Raw genomic sequence first — 24,136 nt, 5'->3', positions numbered from 1 at the left:
CCTGTTCTGAAAGGCCCCAGAGTCTGCAACACCACTAAGCAAGGGGCACCACCAAGCAAACGGCACCATGAAGTCCAAGGAGCTCTCCAAACAGGTCAGGGACAAAGTTGTGGAGAAGTACAGATCAGGCTTGGTTAATAAAAAAATATCCAAAATGTGAACATCCCATAGAGCACCATTAAATCCATTATTAAAAAATTGAAAGAATATGGCACCACAAGAAACCTGCCAAGAGAGGGCTGCCCACCAAAACTCATGGACCAGGCAAGGAGGACATTAATCAGAGAGGCAACAAAGAGACCAAAGATAACCCTGAAGGAGCTACAAAGCTCCACAGCGGAGATTGGAGTATCTGTCCATAGGACCACTTTAAGCCATACACTCCACACAAATGGGCTTTACAGAAGTGTGGCCAGAAAAAAAGTCATTGCTTAAAGAGAAAAATAAGCAAACACGTTTGGTGTTCGCCAAAAGGCATGTGGGAGACTCCAAGACTCCAGACTCCAAGAACATCCAATCAATCAGAATAAACCAAATTACAAAACAGTCAAAACAAAACGACATTGCTTATTGGGAAACACAAGCACAACACAAAGCAAAATGCAGTGCTATCTGGCCCTAAATCGACAGTACACCGTGGCTAACTATTTGACCATGGTTACTGATCAAAACCATAGAAAAACCTTGACAAAGTACAGGCTCAGTGAGCACAGCCTTGCCATTGAGAAGGGTAGACACAGGAAAACCTGACTCCCTGTAGAGGAAAGGCTGCACAACAGCAGAACCTGAGACGGAGCTGCATTTCCTGACAAAATGTGAAAAATATAAAACAGTTAGAGAGTGTCATTTCCCCAAATTTGAAACCCTTATTCAAGGTTTCAAAGACCTCTCTGATGAGAGTAAGCTACCCGTCCTGTTGGGGGAGGACGCAGAGAGCTGTGGGTTGGCAGCGTACTACATTGCTGCCTGCCATAAGTTGAGGGACAGTGTCTAACAGACCAATCAACCTGCACATCTACTCTACTGCATGCTTATTGTTATTGTTCAATGTATGGTTATTTTGACCCTTGGTTAGTATTGTTACTGTTGTCCCATTGAGAATTTTGATGCTCTTTTTTTTCATATTGTAAATATCCCAAATAAGCTTTGGCAATATGTACATTGTTACGTCATGCCAATTAAGCAAATTGAATTGAATTGAATTGACTCCCCAAACATATGGAAGAAGGTACTCTGTCTGGTCAGATGAGACTAAAATGTAGCTTTTTGGCCATCAAGGAAAATGCTATGTCTGGCGCAAACCCAACACCTCTTATCACCCCGAGAACACCATCCCCACAGTGAAGCGTGGTGGTGGCAGCATCATGCTGTCAGATGTTTTTCATCGGCAGGGACTTTGAAACTGATCAGAACTGAAGGAATGATGGATGGCGCTAAATACAGGGAAATTCTTGAGGGAAATCTGTTTATGTCTTCCAGAGATTTGAGATTGGGACGGAGGTGCACCTTCCAGCAGGACAATGACACTAAGCATACTAAGCATACTGCTAAAGCAACACTCGAGTGGTTTAAGGGGAAACATTTAAATGTCTTGGAATGGCCTATTCAAAGCCCAGACCTCAATCCAATTGAGAATCTATGGTATGACTTAAAGATTGCTTTACACCAGCGGAACCCATCCAACTTGAAGGAGCTGGAGCAGTTTTGCCTTGAAGAATGGGCAAAAATCTCAGTGGCTAGATGTGCCAAGCTTATAGAGACACACCCCATGAGACTTGCAGTGTCACGACTTCCGCCGAAGTCGGCCCCTTGCCTTGTTCGGGCGACGTTTGGCGGTCGACGTCACCGGCTTTCTAGTCACCACCGATCCATGTTTCCCTTTTCATTTTGTTTTGTCTTGATTACGCACACCTGGTTTCAATTCCCTTATTATGTTTCTTATTTAACCCTCTGGCTTACCTTTCTGTTTTGTCCGTGATTGTTCATTGTCAGTGGTTGTTGGAGGTGTTTCTCCTCACGCTGTTGTTTTGCTGTTGGAGCGTTTGCTTGTGTTTTTGAGTAAACTAGACTGTTTTCACTCAAACCTGTCTCCTGCGCCTGACTCCGCTACGTCTCCAAACCAAAAGCGTTACATGCAGCTGTAATTGCTGCAACAGGTCGCTCTACAAAGTATTGGGGGTGTGAATCGTTATGTACACTCAAGTTTTCTGTATTTTTGTCTTATTTCTTGTTTGTTTCTCAATAAAAAATATTTTGCATCTTCAAAGTGGTAGGCATGTTGTGTAAATCAAATGATACAAACCCCCCAAAACTACATTTTAATTCCAGACTATAAGGCAACAAAATAGGAAAAATGCCAAGGGGCGTGAATACTTTCATAAGCCACTGTACCAGGCGGTGTGCGAGGAAGGCTCTAAAAATGGTCAAAGACTCCAGCCACCCTAGTCATAGACTGTTCTCTCTGCTACCGCACGGCAAGCGGTACCGGAGCACCAAGTCTAGGTCTAAAAGTCTTCTTAACAGCTTCTACCCCCAAGCCATAAGGCTCCCGAACAGCTAAACCATGAATAAGGTCTGATAGAAATAACACCTTTCTCCATGCACTGAAATGTACAACTTGATAAGAGATATTGATAAGAGCTAGTTAAATGAGTAATCCATCTGGATAAGGGAATAGTAAATATAAATGACACTTGTTTTAGATCTATTTTAACTTTTAAATCACTGGAGACAAATGTGAAACCAGTCATGTGGCTAACTGAAGCATATCAACATATCAGCTTTCCGACAGTAAAGAAAAAATGTACCAAAAAGAAAACAACATGTACCTGTGTGAAAGAGAGACTATGTGTCACGTCCTGACCAGGTAAAGAGGTCATTTGCCATAGTAAAATGGTCAGGGCATGGCAGGGGGTTATTTTGTGTGGGTTTTTGGGTTTTCTATTTCTATGTGTTGTTTTTCCATGTTTGGCCAGGTATGGTTTCCAATCAGAGGCAGGTGTCTTTCGTTGTCTCTGATTGGAAGCCATACTTAGGCAGCCTGTTTTCCTTTGGGGTTTGTGGGTAGTTGTTTTCCGTTTTAGTCGTAGTACCTGACGGGACTGTTGTTGGTCGTTTTGTTGTTTTGCTGTTGTAGTGTTTTCATTAAAGAATTAAGAATGAGCACTATCCACGCTGCGTCTTGGTCTCCATTCCACGACCCCTGTGACACTGTGATAGAATAGCAGAGAAACACAAGGTCTTATTTAATGACATGGAGTCTGAGCTTGATACATTTTATTTATTTATTTTTATTTTTATTTAACCTTTATTTAACTAGGCAAGTCAGTTAAACACTAATTCTTATTTACAATGACGGCCTACCAAAAGGCAAAAGACCTCCTGCGGGGACAGGGGCTGGGATTATTATTTTTTTAAATAACATAAATGTAGGACAAAACACACATCGCGATGAGACAACACTACACTACACAAAGAGAGACCTAAGACAACAACATAGCAAGGCAGCAACACATGACAACACAGCAACACAACATGACAACAACATGGTAGCAACACAACATGGTAGCAGCACAAATCATGGTACAAACATTATTGGGCACAGGCAACAGCACAAAGGGCAAGAAGGTAGAGACAACAATACATCACACAAAGCAGCCACAACTGTCAGTAAGAGTGTCCATGATTGAGTCTTTGAATGAAGAGATTGAGATATGGAGTCTGAACTTGATAAAGAGAGGCTATGATCGAGTAGCAGGGGAACACAAGGTCTTATCTAATGACATGGAGTCTGAGCTTGATAAAGAAAGGCTATGATAGAGTAGCAGAGGAACACAAGGTCTTATCTGATGACATGGAATCTGAGCGCGGACCAGTTTCATGGGCTTGGTAGCCTGAAACGCAGACAACTTGCCAACTAATTGGCACGTGGTTATGAGGTTACAGCAGGGCCTGAGCCTATGTTTAAACTTTTTTTTAAAAGGTACAGTGTTAGAAAGGTGTGTTACACTGTAGGTGTTAAACCTGTGTTAAAATTCTTAAAATACCAAAAAGTGATTGTGATTGTGTTGAATAGTGTTTGTGAAATAAAAATCGACACGGTTTTAAAAAGGTGGTGGTCAATGTTCCCTCTAATTGTTTTTTTGAGCAAATGTCAGGTTTGCTAAGCGCCAACGTTATGAACATTCTGTGCAACTTCCGTTTACTGTGAACACCGAGGCTGTACCCGCTTTAAGTTAGTTTTAAGAGTAGTGAAGTAGGCTACTGTGGCAATTTGATCATAATGCAAGCCTACCAGAGTGACCTACCATGAAAAACAATGGAGATGCATCCCATAACATTTTAACATAGAAATAGCTATTCTATCTTTCACCCTACAGTAGCAGCCAATGTGTGGTATTCAATGTAGCCCTACATTCCATGACACCTTTGAAAAAAACATGCAGAGTTTGACATAAGCTATTTATCCAGACAAGGAGGTGACTGAAAATGTTGTGTTGTTTGATGAAAGAAACCCCTTTACAAAATAAAATGCATCATTATTCCCATACCATTATTACAGAGAATCAGACAAATTATGCTATCCTCTACCTATTGGCTACTTAGCTCATTCATGCCTGTCTCAAAATACAACACTGCCACTTTAAGACAAAAAAAGATCTGTTTTGTGCTCTTGTAGGAAGCAATCACTCCCCCATTGCTGACTACAAATTATCTATAACTGGGCTAATAACTCACTAACTAGCAAAGGATATGAACAAATGTCCACACGTCGCTACATGTAGCTCTGGCTTTGATCTCAAGACAAGCACATCTACACATGACCACTCATGCTGTAAACACAGTCCAGTTCAAAGTGAATGGCACAGATCCATTTATGGCAATGGTCTATTTGCATATAGGCCTACTGCAGCTCTGATTGGTTATGGTGCACTGGTCTGTGTAGAGTACGGGCCTGAGTCATGGCTGTCAATGCAATAGAACCCTATTCCGATGCGTTCTGCCTACAGCAAAATCTTGCATAGTTAGTTTTCCATACTAAGTATTGCATAGTTTGTTTTGCTTCAGTATGTTGCATTGAAAGTGGCTAATAATGCCTTGATTCGATCACAATTGCCACTGTAAAGGGAAACATTGATAGTGTTAACTAACAGGGAAAACTCTAGAAAGTTGAGTGAAGTTCAATCTCGTGCTTCTCTGCGTGGGCTAATATTTTTTCTGCTCGGCAGTCCTGGGGGAGCTGCATGCCCGCTCACAGCTTAGAGGGAACATTCGTGGTGGTAGTATTTAAATTGGGACAGAATTTTGTAGACGTTGAACATCACCCCAAGGCGGCTCATTTTTTTGGACAACTATGTTTTGAAAACTGTTATGTTTACATGAATTCTGATTATTTCCAGGGAAACACAAGATCCTGAAATAAATGTATAGTGCCTTCAGAAAGTATTCATACCCCTTGACTTTTTACACATTTTGTTGTTTTACAAAGTGAGATTAAAATGGATTTTGCACACCTGGATTGTACAATATTACACATTATTCTTTCAAAAATTATTCAAGCTCTGTCTAGTTGGTTGTTGATCATTGCTAGACAGCCATTTAAGTCTTGCCATAGATTTTCAAGACAGATTACGTCAAAACTGTAACTAGGACACTCTGGAACATTCAATGTCGTCTTGATAAGCAACTCCAGTGTATATTTGACCTTGTGCTTTAGGTTATTGTCCTGCTGAAAGGTGAATTTGTCTCCCAGTGGAAAGCAGACTGAACCAAGTTTCCTTCTAGGATTTTGCCTGTGCTTAGGTCTATTCCGTTTCTTTTTATCCCAAAAAAACCTCCCTAGTCCTTGCCGATGACAAGAATAGTCATAACATGATGCAGCTACCACCATGGTTGAAAATATGAAGATTGGTACTCAGGGATTTGTTGAGTTGGATTTGCCCCAAACATAACACTTTGTATTCAGGACATCAAATGAATTGCTTTGCCACATTTTTTGTAGTACTACTTTAGTGCCTAATCGAAAACAGGATGCATGTTTTGGAATATTTTTATTCTCTACAGGCTTCCTTCTTTTCACTTGTCATTTAGGTTAGTATTTTGGAGTAACTACAATGTTGTTGATCCATCCTCCGTTTTCTCCTATCACAACCATTAAACTCTGTAACTGTTTTAAAGTCACCACTGGCCTCATGGTGAAATCCCTGAGCAGTTTCCTTCCTCTCCTAAATTAGGTTTGACGCCTGTATCTTTGTAGTGACTGGGTGTATTGAAACACCATCCAAAGTGTAATTAATAACATCACCATGCTCAATGGAATATTCATTGTCATTTCTGTTTGTTTTTATAGATGCCTTTTTTTAAGAGTCAATGGAAAACCTCCCTGGTCTTTGTGATTGAATCTTTGTTTGAAATTCACAGCTGGACTGAGGGACCTTAGATGAGGTAGTCATCTACTATTATTGAACACAGTGACTCCATGCAACTTATTATGTGACTTGTTAAGCACATTTTTACCCCTGAACTTATTTAGGCTTGCCATAACAAAGGGGTTGAACACTCATAACCTCAAGACATTTCATTTGTAATTCATTTGTAATAATTTCTAAAAACATAATTCCACTATGACATTATGGGGTATTTTGTGTAGGCCAGTGACACAAAACCTCAGTTGAATCCTTTTTAAATTCAGGCTGTAACACAACAAAATGTGGAAAAAGTCAAGGGGTGTGAATACTTTCTGAAGGCACAGTAGATATCTGTTAGAAATATTTTGCTTGACTTAATGATGCTGAATGTAAAAAATGACCCAACATACCCCACTCTCCCCTACCTACAAGCCATGCATCAACACTAAGGCCAGTTTAATTGGCTCTTGAGATCTTGAAATCTCTCTGCACATTTTCATAGCAGTGACCCACCGGAATAGGAACAACTATTTTGTATTTTTTTCATCTCAGTATTATCTTGAAATAACTTTGTCTCATTTATTAGTTTCTCCTTGTGTCTGAGTGAGTATCTGGTGCCTGTGTTCTCTGCTATGCCAGGCTGGAGAGAAGCGTTCCAGAATTTGTAACTGTAGTATTTTGTATTTATTATAATCCTGGGTTGAAAATAGGATTAAAACAAGAACATCACAACAAAAACACAACAACAGTCTACATCATAAATAACACAATACAACCTACAAGACATGATTACATTATTCCTCTCTTATTACAGAAGTATGATATAATATCCACACTACCACAATGTGTGTGTGTAGAATGTGTGTTTGTGTATCCAGTTGCCGGCGAGTGAGACTGCTGTGGAGCTGTATACAGGTATGTACACCAGCCAGACAACAGAGGGCACTGAGGATTTAAAGAAATACACACAGTGTAATTATTTATTTTGACAATAATGTATGTTGGAAATAGCGAGTGTCATCTCAGGCAAAATATACAGTTTTGTAGTCATAAAAAAGTTGAACAATAAAAAGTATTTTAAAAAAAACGTAATTTCACAATACAGTAGGCTACACAATAGCACCAGGGTATGATCCCTAAAAGCTGATGTCCTTGCTTCCAGGGGAGCGAGATAAATCAATTTATTCAATCAACTTTCAAATGAAAAATATATTTTTTTAGGGAAGAGAATAAGAAAAATTCTATCACCTCTCAAACAAAACCATTTGATGGAGCACTATTTATAGAACTTCAATCAGATGTAGCTAACTAAACAAAAACATATTGCATTCAAGTTCAATTAAAACAATTCAATAGAGAGATACTGTCAGTTTCTCCCATCCTGTTCTGCTCCATATTACCCGTCCAAACATAACGCACTGTGACTGGATCTCTCATTTTCCTTCTCTTATCAGTAAAACACAGTTTGAAAAATCCAGATCAACAGCCGTAGTGACTATCAAATCACAGGAACACAGTTTGAAAAATCCAGATCAACATCCGTAGTGACTATCAAATCACAGGAACACAGTTTGAAAAATCCAGATCAACATCCGTAGTGACTATCAAATCACAGGAACACAGTTTGAAAAATCCAGATCAACATCCGTAGTGACTATCAAATCACAGGAACACAGTTTGAAAAATCCAGATCAACAGCCGTAGTGACTATCAAATCACAGGAACACAGATTGAAAAATCCAGATCAACAGCCGTAGTGACTATCAAATCACAGGAACACAGTTTGAAAAATCCAGAGGAACAAGTATCTTTAATGTTAATGTATGCACATTGATGTCCATATATTACGGCATTAAATACGTACATTACATACACATAAATGTCCATTAATCAAAATGTGTCTATTATGTATGGATGCATACATGCCAACAGATGGCAGTATTATACAATGTAACTTTGAACCTTCCCACAGGGCACACACAGGTTGAATCAACGTTGTTTCGATGTTATTTCAATAAAATTACATGGAATAGACGTTGAATTGACGTCTGTGCCTAGTGGGTTGGTTGTTGAGACAGAGAATGAGAGGGAGAAAAACATAGGCTGGGAGCCTATAGTAAAAAGTTAGTATCATAACAATAGAATGGATTTTAGAAAACAAATGAATCCTAGGTTTATTTTTTTATTTAACTAGGTAAGTCAGTTAAGAACAAATTCTTATTTACAATGACGGCCAAACCCTAATCCGGACGACGCTGGGCCAATTATGCACCGCCCTATGGGACTCCCAATCACAGCCGGTTGTGATACAGCCTGGAAATGAACAGGGGTCTGCAGTGTGCCAGTCTCTATGTGGGTGCCACAGGGTTCAATTCTCGGGCCGACTCTCTTCTCTGTATACATCAATGATGTCTCTCTTGCTGCTGGTGATTCTCTGATCCACCTCTATACAGACGAACCATTCTGTATACTTCTGGCCCTTCTTTGGACACTGTGTTAACTAACCCCTAGACGAGCTTCAATGCCATACAACTCTCCTTCCGTGGTCTCCAACTGCTCTTAAATGCAAGTAAAACTAAATGCATGCTCTTCAACTGGTCGCTGCCCGCACCTGCCCGCCCGTCCAGCATCACTACTCTGGACGGTTCTGACTTAGAATATGTGGACAACTACAAATACCAAGGTGTCTGGTTAGACTGTAAACTCTGCTTCCAGACTCACATTAAGCATCTCCAATCCAAAATTAAATTGAGAATCGGCTTCCTATTTCGCAACAAAGCATCCTTCACTCATGCTGCCAAACATACCCTCGTAAAACTGACCATCCTACCGATCCTTGACTTCAGCGATGTCATTTACAAAATAGCCTCCAACACTCTACTCAACAAACTGGATGCAGTCTATCACAGTGCCATCCGTTTTGTCACCAAAGCCCCATATACTACCCACCACTGCGACCTTTACGCTATCGTTGGCTGGCCCTCGCTTCATACTCATCACAAACCCACTGGCTCCAGGTCATCTACAAGTCTTTGCTAGGTAAAGTCCCGCCTTATCTCAGCTCACTGGTCACCATAGCAGCACCCACCCGTAGCATGCGCTCCAGTAGGTATATCTCACTGGTCAACCCCAAAGCCAATTCCTCTTTTGGTCGCCTTTCCTTCCAGTTCTCTGCTGCCAATGACTAGAACGAACTGCAAAAATCACTGAAGCTGGAGACTCATATCTCCCTCACTAGCTTTAAGCACCAGCTGTCAGAGCAGCTGAGAGATCACTGCACCTGTACATAGCCCATCTGTACATAGCCTATCCAACTGCCTTATCCCCATACTGTATTTATTTATCTTGCTCCTTTGCACCCCAGTATCTCTACTTGCACATTCATCTTCTGCACATCAATCACTCCAGTGTTTAATTGGTATATTGTAATTACTTCGCCACCATGGCCTATTTATTGCCTTACCTCCCTTATCTTACCTCATTTGCACACACTGTATATAGACTTTTTCTACTGTATTATTGACTGTATGTTTGTTTATTCCATGTGTAACTCTGTGTTGTTATATGTGTCGAACTGCTGTACTTTATCTTGGCCAGGTCGCAGTTGTAAATGAGAACTTGTTCTCAACCAGCCTACCAGTGTCACGCCCTGACCTTAGAGATCTTATTTATTCTCTTTGTTTGGTTAGGTCAGGGTGTGACTCGGGTGGGAATATCTATGTTTTCTATTTCTTTGTTTTTGAGCCGAGTGTGGTTCCCAATCAGAGGCAGCTGTCTATCGTTGTCTCTGATTGGGAATCATACTTAGGCAGCCTGTTTTCCACCTGAGTTTTGTGGGAGGTTATTTTCTGTTTAGCGTATGTGCCTGACGGAACTGTGCGTTTTCGTTTTTTCCCTTTTGTTATTTTGTTTGAGTGTTTCTTGAAAATAAATAATCATGAGCACTTACCACGCTGCGCTTTGGTCCACTTCTTCACCTTCAGACGACCGTTACAACCAGGTTAAAGAAAGGTGAAATAAAAAAAGTGGTGGCTCTAGCACTGAGATACAGTGCCTGACCGCTGCACCACTGAGATGCAGACCGCTGCACCACCGGGGAGCTCCTAGGTAACCATCATCATTATCTATAGACTTGTTTTTAATTCTCAAGGTATTATTACTACTATTTCAGAGGTAGTGTTCCCTTCCACTACACTGGTGTTGAAGGATTTACAGCAGTGTTTCAGCTGTGTAGTGCTAGAGCAAAACACCTTCGGGCCCCCACCAGGTTTAAGAAACACTGATTTACACTATCAACACTTGTGTTGTCTCAGTCTCCGCTGGTTTTACTGACCCTGTAGAGTTGATCCCTACAATCAACACCCCTACCACACACCAGATGATATGCTACACTATGTAAATTAATAGAACAGTATTAAGGACTGAATTAAATCCGTGTAGCGAAAGATCATCGCAAAAATGTAAAGGTAATTTCCGATTGAGCCGACATATGCAGTGTTTACCGTGAATGCGGTAACATTACCGTTAAATTTCAATCAAGCTATAATTCAAATCTTGGGCGATACTTCGTCGATATGGATTTAATCCAGCCCTTAAGCCTTCATAAACATCTGATGAGTACAGCAGTAATGTTAAATTCTAGTTGTTTGTTTTGGCCTAAATCCATCCCCGAAGTACGCCTATTCAATTCCGCTCCAATTTAGAGTCTGGATGCAGATTGACAGTTAGACTTGTCGATGTGAGCCGCCTGCTGGAGCCTTTTCAGTCAGTGAGTCTCTCTCTATCTCTGTCTCGCTCTCTCTCTGTCTCTCTCGCTAAATGAAAGTAATTCTCTCATCTCATCTGGACGGGCGACACAGCAAATCCTGTCTGTCTGTAGAACAGGCACAAGGCAGTCAGATCAAGAGAATGGCTTGTGAAGGAATGAGATTAGTTCCCTTTGTGCGAAATCTGATTGTGTGAATTGGATGATGGCATAACAAGCGCGACCTTGTTGCGGGGCCTGCCGAGGCGGTAATTAGACCTTCGTATGGAAGCCATTACTGAAATCACCACAGAAGGGACATAGGAACGGGCATTGTCAGAGATGTTTATTGTCACCCAGTAGGCCTAGTGCTGCCTGTCAATTAAAAAAGTTTTTCTAATTATAATATAATTTAAAAAATAATGGCCCCTGTTTGCAGAATAAGGAGAACCACCACTTCCCAGCAGAAATGAAACCTTGATTTACATTTTGTTCTTTGGATAAAGTATATCTCTATGTCATAATACTCTTTTTCTTATCCTAACCCTAACCACAACCTTAACCTGGTAAAACACTTTCAAAACCACCCTACAACCTCCCTCCACATCACCGGTCTGGAGATGAAAGCCTCCTGGACCAGCTGAATCCAGGTGGATAGCAAAACTTAAGACCTTGGCTCCACTTCCTATGAATGGTAAAGAGTAGGATAAAGCATTGACAGTGGGAGTTAGTGAGGGCCTAATTAAGAGAACAAGAAGAGCCACCGACACGACGAGGAAGTTCAATAAAAAATGATGTATTTATTTGCTCAATCTGGTTTTGTCTTTTTTATATTTCATTGTATTATATCAAGCACTTTAACATAACACGTATCTTTGTAGAACTTAATCCCTTCATCCCTTGGTGTGATTTCCAATTATGTCCTGATTTATTTAGTTATTTATCTATTAATTTATTGATCCAGTTTGCATGTTTTAATATGATTTTATTATATATATTTTTATTTATTTATTAAACTTACCCCAAGCACTTTATCAACAATTGTCTTCCTCCTGTTGTTGAACTGTGATGGGTGACCCCTCGGAGCTCTCAGCCTTTCATGTTCTCTCACCCTCTCCAGACCGGTCTGATGTACAATATAGAAACAGGGTAGAAAGTTGCAACAGGCCCATGCAACCCAAGGTTTGATACCAGCATAAACAGAACCCTAACTCTAGCTTCATGCTCACATCCTGGTTCAACCCTAACCCAAACTTCATGTCTACATCCTGATTCAAACCTAACCCTAGCTTAATGTCCACATCCTGGTTCAACCCTAACCCTAGCTTCATGCTCACATCCTGGTTCAACCCTAACCCAAACTTCATGTCTACATCCTGATTCAAACCTAACCCTAGCTTCATGTCCACATCCTGGTTCAACCGTAAATCTAGCTTCATGTCCACATCCTGGTTCAACCCTAACCATAACTTCAACCACAACCGTACTCCTAACTCTAGCTTCATGTCCACATCCTGGTTCAACCCTAACCCAAACTACATGTCTACATCCTGATTCAAACCTAACGCTAGCTTCATGTCCACATCCTGGTTCAACCCTAACCCTAGCTTCATGCTCACATCCTGGTTCAACCCTAACCCAAACTTCATGTCTACATCCTGATTCAAACCTAACCCTAGCTTCATGTCCACATCCTGGTTCAACCCTAACCCTAGCTTCATGTCCACATCCTGGTTCAACCGTAAACTAGCTTCATGTCCACATCCTGGTTCAACCCCAGCCCTAGCTTCATGTCCACATCCTGGTTCAACCTTAACCCCAAATTCATGTCCACATCCCAGTTCAACCCTAACCCTAACTTCAACCACAACCGTACTCCTAACCCTAGCTTCATGTCCACACACCGATTCAACCCTAACCCTAGCTTCATGTCCACCTCCTGCTTCAAACCTAACCCTACATTCATGTCTGCATAATAGTTAAACCCTAGCTTCATGTCCACACACCGGTTCAAGCCTAACCCTACATTCATGTCCACATCCAGGTTCTAACCACAACCTTAACAGAACCCCAATAAAGAACCTACAATTTTGAGGGAGAAACCAATGGGATGTTTTGTGAAAGAGATCTGGCACACAGTCAGGTCTTTAAAAAGCCAGAGCAGATCAGTTGAAGCGGCACATCAAACATTGTTTTGTAGTGTCATGTGCATCGGCAAGACTGAGTCAGTGAGACACCGTTTACACAATAATATCTCTCTCTCACACACATATATACACACACACAGACATCCACTACACCTTCCCTTGTGCCTCATGAAGACAGGAGGCGGTAATTGTCGAAAGGGGAGGGTGTGTGTGTGTGTGTGTGTGTGCGTGCGTGCGTGCGTGTGTGTGTGTGTGTGTGTGTGTGTGTGTGTGTGTGTGTGTGTGTGTGTGTGTGTGTGTGTGTTTGAGGCAGCCGGTGCAGCGGAACTTCAATTGGCTGATTGTGTCTCTTTGCAGACGATAATTAAAACAACTCTACCCCCCTTCCCCCTCCTCTCTCCACAGCGGCGGCCGCTGTGCCGTTACTGCGTGTCCTTCAGCGGGGAGCGTCCTGACCTGATAGTTTGGTCTTTGTTCTGATTGCACGCTGCAGTGAACCAGCGACCAGCTTTGCGGGTTTAGAGATGCACCCTGGGAGAGGAGCTATCTCCACGCAGCGTGCGGGGAACCCCAACATTAATCTTTAATTAAGGCCTATTCATTTCTGAGGGATGGCACTGCAGTCAATCTGTGAAGAGAGTGAAGAGCTAGATATGAGCAGTGGGTGTGGGTTTAGTGTGTGTGCTAATGTGTGTGGAATCCTGGTGTGTGTGTGTGTGTGTGTGTGTGTGTGTGTGTGTGTGTGTGTGTGTGTGTGTGTGTGTGTGTGTGTGTGTGTGTGTGTGTGTGTGTGTGTGTGTGTGTGTGTGGATGTATGTGTGGATGTGTGTGTGTGATGTGTGTGTGTGTTAATGTGTGTGGAATCCTATGTGTGTGCGTGCGTGTTTGATGTGTGTATTAATGTATGTGGAATCCTGTGTGTGGATGTGTGTGTGTGTGTGTTTGGTGTGTGTGTTAATGTGTGTGTGTGTGTGTGTGTGTGTGTGTGTGTGTGTGTGTGTGTGTGTGTGTGTGTGTGTGTGTGTGTGTGTGTGTGTGTGTGTGTGTGTGTGTGTGTGTGTGTGTGGATGTGTGTGTGTGTTAATGTGTGTGTGTGTTAATGTGTGTGGAATCCTATGTGTGTGCCTGCGTGTTTGATGTGTGTATTAATGTATGTGGAATCCTGTGTGTGGATGTGTGTGTGTGTGTTGTGTGTGTGTGTGTGTGTGTGTGTGTGTGTGTGTGTGTGTGTGTGTGTGTGTGTGTGTGTGTGTGTGTGTGTGTGTGTGTGTGTGTGTGTGTGTGTATAATGAGTGGAGGGAGGGATAGCGGAGGCTGGGCAGAGCCATTACGTCTACTGGTTGAGCTCATTCTGTCTCATCAAAGTCCAGGGACCATTGTTCTGTCAGGGAATTCACCGTTTTTTTTTGTTGCTCTTTAGCAAATCAGGAGACTCTGATCTACTACCGTCAGGAAGGGGTACCTTAAACTGAGAGAGAGAGGGAGAGAGGAACAGGGAGGGAGAGAGAGACAGGGAGAGAGGGAGAGAGAAAGAGGGAAAGAGGGAAAGAGAGATACTGTATGGATAAAAGATGGGTCAGAGTATTTGTCTCCAAGATAAATAAGCAAGATTTAGAGTGTTCCAAGAAAATATCATTTGTTAGCCTACAGAATGATATTTGTTTCAATATGGTCCATAGGCAATAGATTGGTGGTTTCCTCAGGTTGTCATTGTTTCACTTTGTAAACAACATCATGGTATTTTTTTCAAACCTTGTGTTGTAGGTAATTGACTGTGAGGATATTGGCTGAAAGCATGAAATACAGGCTTACATATTGTTTCAACCACAACGTGGTTCTATGAGTTCCATTTTGTAGGGACAGCTGCTCCCTCTTGCTGATGTTCCTCTCAATGAAATTCCATTAAAAGGCCTCAAGACACAACTTGAACCTGTTTCACTTAGTATCAAATAAAATATAAGTATTGAGGAAGAAAAAAGCAACTCTAACAATAAAAAATGCATGGGGAGTAATTGTTCAACCCTAACCCAAACTACATGTCATGATGAATTTGTCCTTTTCGAAGGTGAGGAACCATGTTGCATTGTGAAAATGGAGGTTGGCTTCGTCCCACATGGCACCCTATTCCCTATATAGTGCACCTATTGGTCTCTGGTCAAAAGTAGAGCACAATAAGGAATAGCCCACCGTTTGGAATTGGAACGCAAACCAAGCCTTCTCCTTGCGGCAAGATTTGTGTGTCGGTAACAGTGAGAAACAGATGGGAAGTTTTGCACCTTTGTGAGGCATAGCAATTGGGAGCGATTAAGCCCTCTTGCTGTAGGGACACGCTCTGAGGTACCAACCGGCTCCAAGAAAGCCCCAAGCCCTGCTCTTTTAACTGCAATCTTCCTGAAGACCTGGGAATTGCCATGAGAGAGAAGAGACAAAGAAGAGAGAGAGAGAGAGTGAGAGAGAAGCCAAAGCTGTTATGAATCTCCATTTGATAGTTTTGGATGTAAATGAAAGATTCTGATGGTGATGAGTAAGATTCTGATGGTGATGATTAAGATTCTGATGGTGTTCAGTAAGATTCTGAAGGTGATGAGTAAGATTCTGATAGTGATGATGAGTAAGATTCTGATGGTGCTGAGTAAGATTCTGATGGTAATGAGTAAGATTCTGATGGTGAAGAGTAAGATTCTGATGATGATGAGTAAGATTCAGATGGTGATGATGAGTAAGATTCTAATGGTGATGATGAGTAAGATTCTGATGGTGATGAGTAAGATTCTGATGGTGATGAGTAAGATTCTGATGGTAATGAGTAAGATTCTGATGGTGAAGAGTAAGATTCTGATGATGATGAGTAAGATTCAGATGGTGATGATGAGTAAGACTCTGACGGTGATGATGAGTAAGATTCTGATGGTGATGATGAGTAAAATTCTGATGGTGATGAGTAAGATTCTGATGGTGATGAGTAAGTTTCTGATGGTGATGATAAGATTCTGATGGTGATGAGTAAGATTCTGATGGTGATGACGAGTAAGATTCTGATGGTGATGAGGAGTAAGATCCTGATGGTGATGATGAGTAAGATTCTGATGGTGAAGATGAGTAAGATTCTAATGGTGATGATGAGTAAGATTCTGATGGTGATGAGTAAGATTCTGATGGTGATGAGTAAGATTCTGATGGTAATGAGTAAGATTCTGATGGTGACGAGTAAGATTCCTATGGTGATGATGAGTAAGATTCTGATGGTGATGAGTAAGATTCTGATGGTGATGAGTAAGATTCTGATGGTGATGAGTAAGATTCTAATGGTGATGATGAGTAAGATTCTGATGGTAATGATGAGTAAAATTCTGATGGTGATGAGTAAGATTCTGATGGTGATGAGTACGTTCCTGATGGTGATGATAAGATTCTGATGGTGATGAGTAAGATTCTGATGGTGATGATAAGATTCTGATGGTGATGAGTAAGATTCTGATGGTGATGACGAGTAAGATTCTGATGGTGATGACGAGTAAGACTCTGATGGTGATGAGGAGTAAGATCCTGATGGTGATGAGGAGTAAGATTCTGATGGTGATGATGAGTAAGATTCTGATGGTGATGAGAAAGATTCTGATGGTGATGAGCAAGATTTTGATCGTGATGAGTAAGACTCTTATGGTGATGATGTATAAGATTCTGATGGCGATGAGTAAGATTCTGACGGTTATGATGAGTAAGATTCTGATGGTGATGAGTAAGATTCTGATGGTGATGAGTAAGATTCTAATGGTGATGACGAGTGTGATTCTGATGGTGATGATGAGTAAGATTCTGATGGTGATGAGTAAGATTCTGATGGTGATGAGTAAGATTCTGATGGTGATGAGTAAGATTCTGATGGTGATGATGAGTAAGATTCTGATGGTGATGAGTAAGATTCTGATGGTGATGAGTAAAATTCTGATGGTAATGTGTAAGATTCCGATGGTGATGAGTAAGATTCTGATGGTGATGATGTGTAAGATTCTGATGAGTAAGATTCTGATGGCGATGAGTAAAATTCTGATGAGTAAGATTCTGATGGTGCTGAGTAAGATTCTGATGGTGATGAGTAAGATTCTGATGGTGATGAGTAAGATTCTGATGGTGATGATGAGTAAGATTCTGATGGTAATGAGTAACATTCTGATGGTGATGAGTAAGATTCTGATGGTGATGACGAGTAAGATTCTGATGGGTGATGAGTAAGATTCTGATGGTGATGAGTAAGATTCTGATGGTGATGAGTAAGATTCTGATGGTGATGAGTAAGATTCTGATGGTGATGATGAGTAAGATTCTGATGGTGATGAGTAAGATTCTGATGGTGATGATGAGTAAGATTCCAATGGTGATGATGAGTAAGATTCCAATGGTGATGATGAGTAAGATTCTGATGGTGATTAGTAAGATTCTTATGGTGATGATGAGTAAGATTCTGATGGTGATGATAGTAAGATTCTGATGGTGATGAGTAAGATTCTAATGGTGATGATGAGTAAGATTCCGATGGTGATGATGAGTAAGATTCTGATGGTGATGAGTAAGATTCTGATGGTGATGAGTAAGATTCTGATGGTGATGATGAGTAAGATTCTAATGGTGATGAGTAAGATTCTGATGGTGATGAGTAAGATTCTGATGGTAATGAGTAAGATTCTGATGGTGATGAGTAAGATTCTGATGGTGATGATGATTTTCTGATGGTGATGTGTAACATTCTGATGGTGATGAGTAACATTCTGACGGTGATGAGTAAGATTCTGATGGTGATGAGTAAGATTCTGATGGTGATCTGTAACATTCTGATGGTGATGATGAGTAAGATTCTGATGGTGATGATGAGTAAGATTCTATTGGTGATGAGTAAGATTCTGATGGTGATGAGTAAGATTCTGATGGTGATGAGCAAGATTCTCATCGTGATGAGTAAGATTCTGATGGTGATAATGAGTAAGATTCTGATGGTGATGAGTAAGATTCTGACGTTGATGAGTAAGACTCTTATGGTGATGATGTATAAGATTCTGATGGCGATGAGTAAGATTCTGATGGTGATGAGGAGTAAGATTCTGATGGTGATGAGGAGTAAGATTCTGATGGTGATGATGAGTAAGATTCTGATGGTGATGATGAGTAAGATTCTGATGGTGATGATGAGTAAGATTCGGAAGGTGATGATGAGTAAGATTCTGATGGTGATGAGTAAGATTATGATGGTGATGAGAAAGATTCTGATGGTGATGAGTAAGATTCTGATGGTGATGAGTAAGATTCTGATGGTGATGATGAGTAAGATTCTGATGGTAATGAGTAAGATTCTGATGGTGATGAGCAAGATTCTCATCGTGATGAGTAAGATTCTGATGGTGATGATGAGTAAGATTCTGATGGTGATGAGTAAGATTCTGACGGTGATGAGTAAGACTCTTATGGTGATGATGTATAAGATTCTGATGGCGATGAGTAAGATTCTGATGGTAATGAGTAAGATTCTGATGGTGATGAGTAAGATTCTGATGGTGATGATGAGTAAGATTCTGATGGTGATGAGTAAGATTCTGATTGTGATGAGTAAGATTCTAATGGTGATGAGTAAGATTCTGATGGTTATGATGAGTAAGATTCTGATGGTGATGAGTAATATTCTGATGGTGATGAGTAAGATTCCAATGGTGATGACGAGTGAGATTCTGATGGTGATGATGAGTAAGATTCTGATGGTGATGAGTAAGATTCTGATGGTGATGAGTAAGATTCTAATGGTGATGACGAGTGAGATTCCTATGGTGATGATGAGTAAGATTCTGATGGTGATGATGAGTAAGATTCTGATGGTGATGATGAGTAAGATTCCAATGGTGATGATGAGTAAGATTCTGATGGTGATTAGTAAGATTCTAATGGTGATGACGAGTGAGATTCTGATGGTGATGATTAGTAAGATTCTGATGGTGATGATGAGTAAGATTCTGATGGTGATGATGATTTTCTGATGGTGATGTGTAACATTCTGATGGTGATGAGTAACATTCTGACGGTGATGAGTAAGATTCTGATGGTGATGAGTAAGATTCTGATGGTGATCTGTAACATTCTGATGGTGATGATGAGTAAGATTCTGATGGTGATGATGAGTAAGATTCTATTGGTGATGAGTAAGATTCTGATGGTGATGAGTAAGATTCTGATGGTGATGAGTAAGATTCTGATGGTGATGATGAGTAAGATTCTGATGGTAATGAGTAAGATTCTGATGGTGATGAGCAAGATTCTCATTGTGATGAGTAAGATTCTGATGGTGATGATGAGTAAGATTCTGATGGTGATGAGTAAGATTCTGACGGTGATGAGTAAGACTCTTATGGTGATGATGTATAAGATTCTGATGGCGATGAGTAAGATTCTGATGGTGATGACGAGTAAGATTCTGATGGTGATGATGAGTAAGATTCTGATGGTGATGATGAGTAAGATTCTGATGGTGATGATGAGTAAGATTCCAATGGTGATGATGAGTAAGATTCTGATGGTGATGAGTAAGATTCTGATGGTGATGAGTAAGATTCTGATGGTAATGAGTAAGATTCTGATGGTGATGAGTAAGATTCTGATGGTGATGATGATTTTCTGATGGTGATGTGTAACATTCTGATGGTGATGAGTAACATTCTGACGGTGATGAGTAAGATTCTGATGGTGATGAGTAAGATTCTGATGGTGATCTGTAACATTCTGATGGTGATGATGAGTAAGATTCTGATGGTGATGATGAGTAAGATTCTATTGGTGATGAGTAAGATTCTGATGGTGATGAGTAAGATTCTGATGGTGATGAGTAAGATTCTGATGGTGATGATGAGTAAGATTCTGATGGTAATGAGTAAGATTCTGATGGTGATGAGCAAGATTCTCATCGTGATGAGTAAGATTCTGATGGTGATGATGAGTAAGATTCTGATGGTGATGAGTAAGATTCTGACGGTGATGAGTAAGACTCTTATGGTGATGATGTATAAGATTCTGATGGCGATGAGTAAGATTCTGATGGTGATGACGAGTAAGATTCTGATGGTGATGAGGAGTAAGATCCTGATGGTGATGAGGAGTAAGATTCTGATGGTGATGATGAGTAAGATTCTGATGGTGATGATGAGTAAGATTCTGATGGTGATGATGAGTAAGATTCTGATGGTGATGAGTAAGATTCTGATGGTGATGAGTAAGATTCTGATGGTGATGAGTAAGATTCTGATGGTGATGATGAGTAAGATTCTGATGGTAATGAGTAAGATTCTGATGGTGATGAGCAAGATTCTCATCGTGATGAGTAAGATTCTGATGGTGATGATGAGTAAGATTCTGATGGTGATGAGTAAGATTCTGACGGTGATGAGTAAGACTCTTATGGTGATGATGTATAAGATTCTGATGGCGATGAGTAAGATTCTGATGGTAATGAGTAAGATTCTGATGGTGATGAGTAAGATTCTGATGGTTATGATGAGTAAGATCCTGATGGTGATGAGTAATATTCTGATGGTGATGAGTAAGATTCCAATGGTGATGACGAGTGAGATTCTGATGGTGATGATGAGTAAGATTCTGATGGTGATGATGAGTAAGATTCTGATGGTGATGATGAGTAAGATTCTGATGGTGATGATGAGTAAGATTCTGATGGTGATGAGTAAGATTCTGATGGTGATGAGTAAGATTCTAATGGTGATGACGAGTGAGATTCCTATGGTGATGATGAGTAAGATTCTGATGGTGATGATGAGTAAGATTCTGATGGTGATGATGAGTAAGATTCCAATGGTGATGATGAGTAAGATTCTGATGGTGATTAGTAAGATTCTAATGGTGATGACGAGTGAGATTCTGATGGTGATGATTAGTAAGATTCTGATGGTGATGATGAGTAAGATTCTGATGGTGATGATGAGTAAGATTCCAATGGTAATGATGAGTAAGATTCTGATGGTGATGAGTAAGATTCTGATGGTGATGAGTAAGATTCTGATGGTGATGATGAGTAAGATTCTAATGGTGATGAGTAAGATTCTGATGGTGATGAGTAAGATTCTGATGGTAATGAGTAAGATTCTGATGGTGATGAGTAAGATTCTGATGGTGATGAGTAACATTCTGACGGTGATGAGTAAGATTCTGATGGTGATGAGTAAGATTCTGATGGTGATCTGTAACATTCTGATGGTGATGATGAGTAAGATTCTGATGGTGATGATGAGTAAGATTCTATTGGTGATGAGTAAGATTCTGATGGTGATGAGTAAGATTCTGATGGTGATGAGTAAGATTCTGATGGTGATGAGTAAGATTCTGACGGTTATGATGAGTAAGATTCTGATGGTGATGAGTAAGATTCTAATGGTGATGAGTAAGATTCTGATGGTGATGATGAGTAAGATTCTGATGGTGATGAGTAAGATTCTGATGGTGATGAGTAAGATTCTAATGGTGATGACGAGTGAGATTCTGATGGTGATGATGAGTAAGATTCTGAGGGTGATGATGAGTAAGATTCTGATGGTGATGATGAGTAAGATTCCAATGGTAATGATGAGTAAGATTCTGATGGTGATGAGTAAGATTCTGATGGTGATGAGTAAGAGTCTTATGGTGATGATGAGTAAGATTCTGATGGTGATGAGTAAGATTCTGATGGTGATGAGTAAGATTCTAATGGTGATGACGAGTGAGATTCTGATGGTGAAGATGAGTAAGATTCTGATGGTAATGAGTAAGATTCTGATGGTGATGAGTAAGATTCTGATGGTGATGAGTAAGATTCTGATGGTGATGAGTAAGATTCTGATCGTGATGAGGAGTAAGATTCTGATGGTGATGAGCAAGATTCTGATGGTGATGAGTAAGATTCTGATGGTGATGAGCAAGATTCTCATCGTGATGAGTAAGATTCTGATGGTGATGATGAGTAAGATTCTGATGGTGATGAGTAAGATTCTGACGGTGATGAGTAAGACTCTTATGGTGATGATGTATAAGATTCTGATGGCGATGAGTAAGATTCTGATGGTAATGAGTAAGATTCTGATGGTGATGAGTAAGATTCTGATGGTTATGATGAGTAAGATCCTGATGGTGATGAGTAATATTCTGATGGTGATGAGTAAGATTCCAATGGTGATGACGAGTAAGATTCTGATGGTGATGATGAGTAAGATTCTGATGGTGATGATGAGTAAGATTCTGATGGTGATGATGAGTAAGATTCCAATGGTGATGATGAGTAAGATTCTGATGGTGATGAGTAAGATTCTGATGGTGATGAGTAAGATTCTGATGGTGATGATGAGTAAGATTCTAATGGTGATGAGTAAGATTCTGATGGTGATGAGTAAGATTCTGATGGTGATGACGTAAGATTCCTATGGTGATGATGAGTAAGATTCTGATGGTGATGATGAGTAAGATTCTGATGGTGATGATGAGTAAGATTCCAATGGTGATGATAGTAAGATTCTGATGGTGATTAGTAAGATTCTAATGGTGATGACGAGTGAGATTCTGATGGTGATGATTAGTAAGATTCTGATGGTGATGATGAGTAAGATTCTGATGGTGATGATGAGTAAGATTCTAATGGTGATGATGAGTAAGATTCTGATGGTGATGAGTAAGATTCTGATGGTGATGAGTAAGATTCTGATGGTGATGATGAGTAAGATTCTAATGGTGATGAGTAAGATTCTGATGGTGATGAGTAAGATTCTGATGGTAATGAGTAAGATTCTGATGGTGATGAGTAAGATTCTGATGGTGATGAGTAACATTCTGACGGTGATGAGTAAGATTCTGATGGTGATGAGTAAGATTCTGATGGTGATCTGTAACATTCTGATGGTGATGATGAGTAAGATTCTGATGGTGATGATGAGTAAGATTCTATTGGTGATGAGTAAGATTCTGATGGTGATGAGTAAGATTCTGATGGTGATGAGTAAGATTCTGATGGTGATGATGAGTAAGATTCTGACGGTATGATGAGTAAGATTCTGATGGTGATGAGTAAGATTCTAATGGTGATGAGTATGATTCTGATGGTGATGATGAGTAAGATTCTGATGGTGATGAGTAAGATTCTGATGGTGATGAGTAAGATTCTGATGGTGATGACGAGTAAGATTCCTATGGTGATGATGAGTAAGATTCTGATGGTATGATGAGTAAGATTCTGATGGTGATGATGAGTAAGATTCTAATGGTGATGATGAGTAAGATTCTGATGGTGATTACGTAAGATTCTGATGGTGATGAGGAGTAAGATCCTGATGGTGATGAGGAGTAAGATTCTGATGGTGATGATGAGTAAGATTCTGATGGTGATGATGAGTAAGATTCCAATGGTGATGATGAGTAAGATTCTGATGGTGATGAGTAAGATTCTGATGGTGATGAGTAAGATTCTGATGGTGATGATGAGTAAGATTCTAATGGTGATGAGTAAGATTCTGATGGTGATGAGTAAGATTCTGATGGTAATGAGTAAGATTCTGATGGTGATGAGTAAGATTCTGATGGTGATGAGTAACATTCTGACGGTGATGAGTAAGATTCTGATGGTGATGAGTAAGATTCTGATGGTGATCTGTAACATTCTGATGGTGATGATGAGTAAGATTCTGATGGTGATGATGAGTAAGATTCTGATGGTGATGAGTAAGATTCTGATGGTGATGAGTAAGATTCTGATGGTGATGAGTAAGATTCTGATGGTGATGAGTAAGATTCTGATGGTGATGAGTAAGATTCTGATGGTGATGAGT

This window comes from Salmo salar, chromosome ssa10, assembly GCF_905237065.1.
Source record: "Salmo salar chromosome ssa10, Ssal_v3.1, whole genome shotgun sequence".
NCBI classification, from domain to species: Eukaryota; Metazoa; Chordata; class Actinopteri; order Salmoniformes; family Salmonidae; genus Salmo; species Salmo salar.
This window is presented reverse-complemented; position numbering follows the sequence as displayed.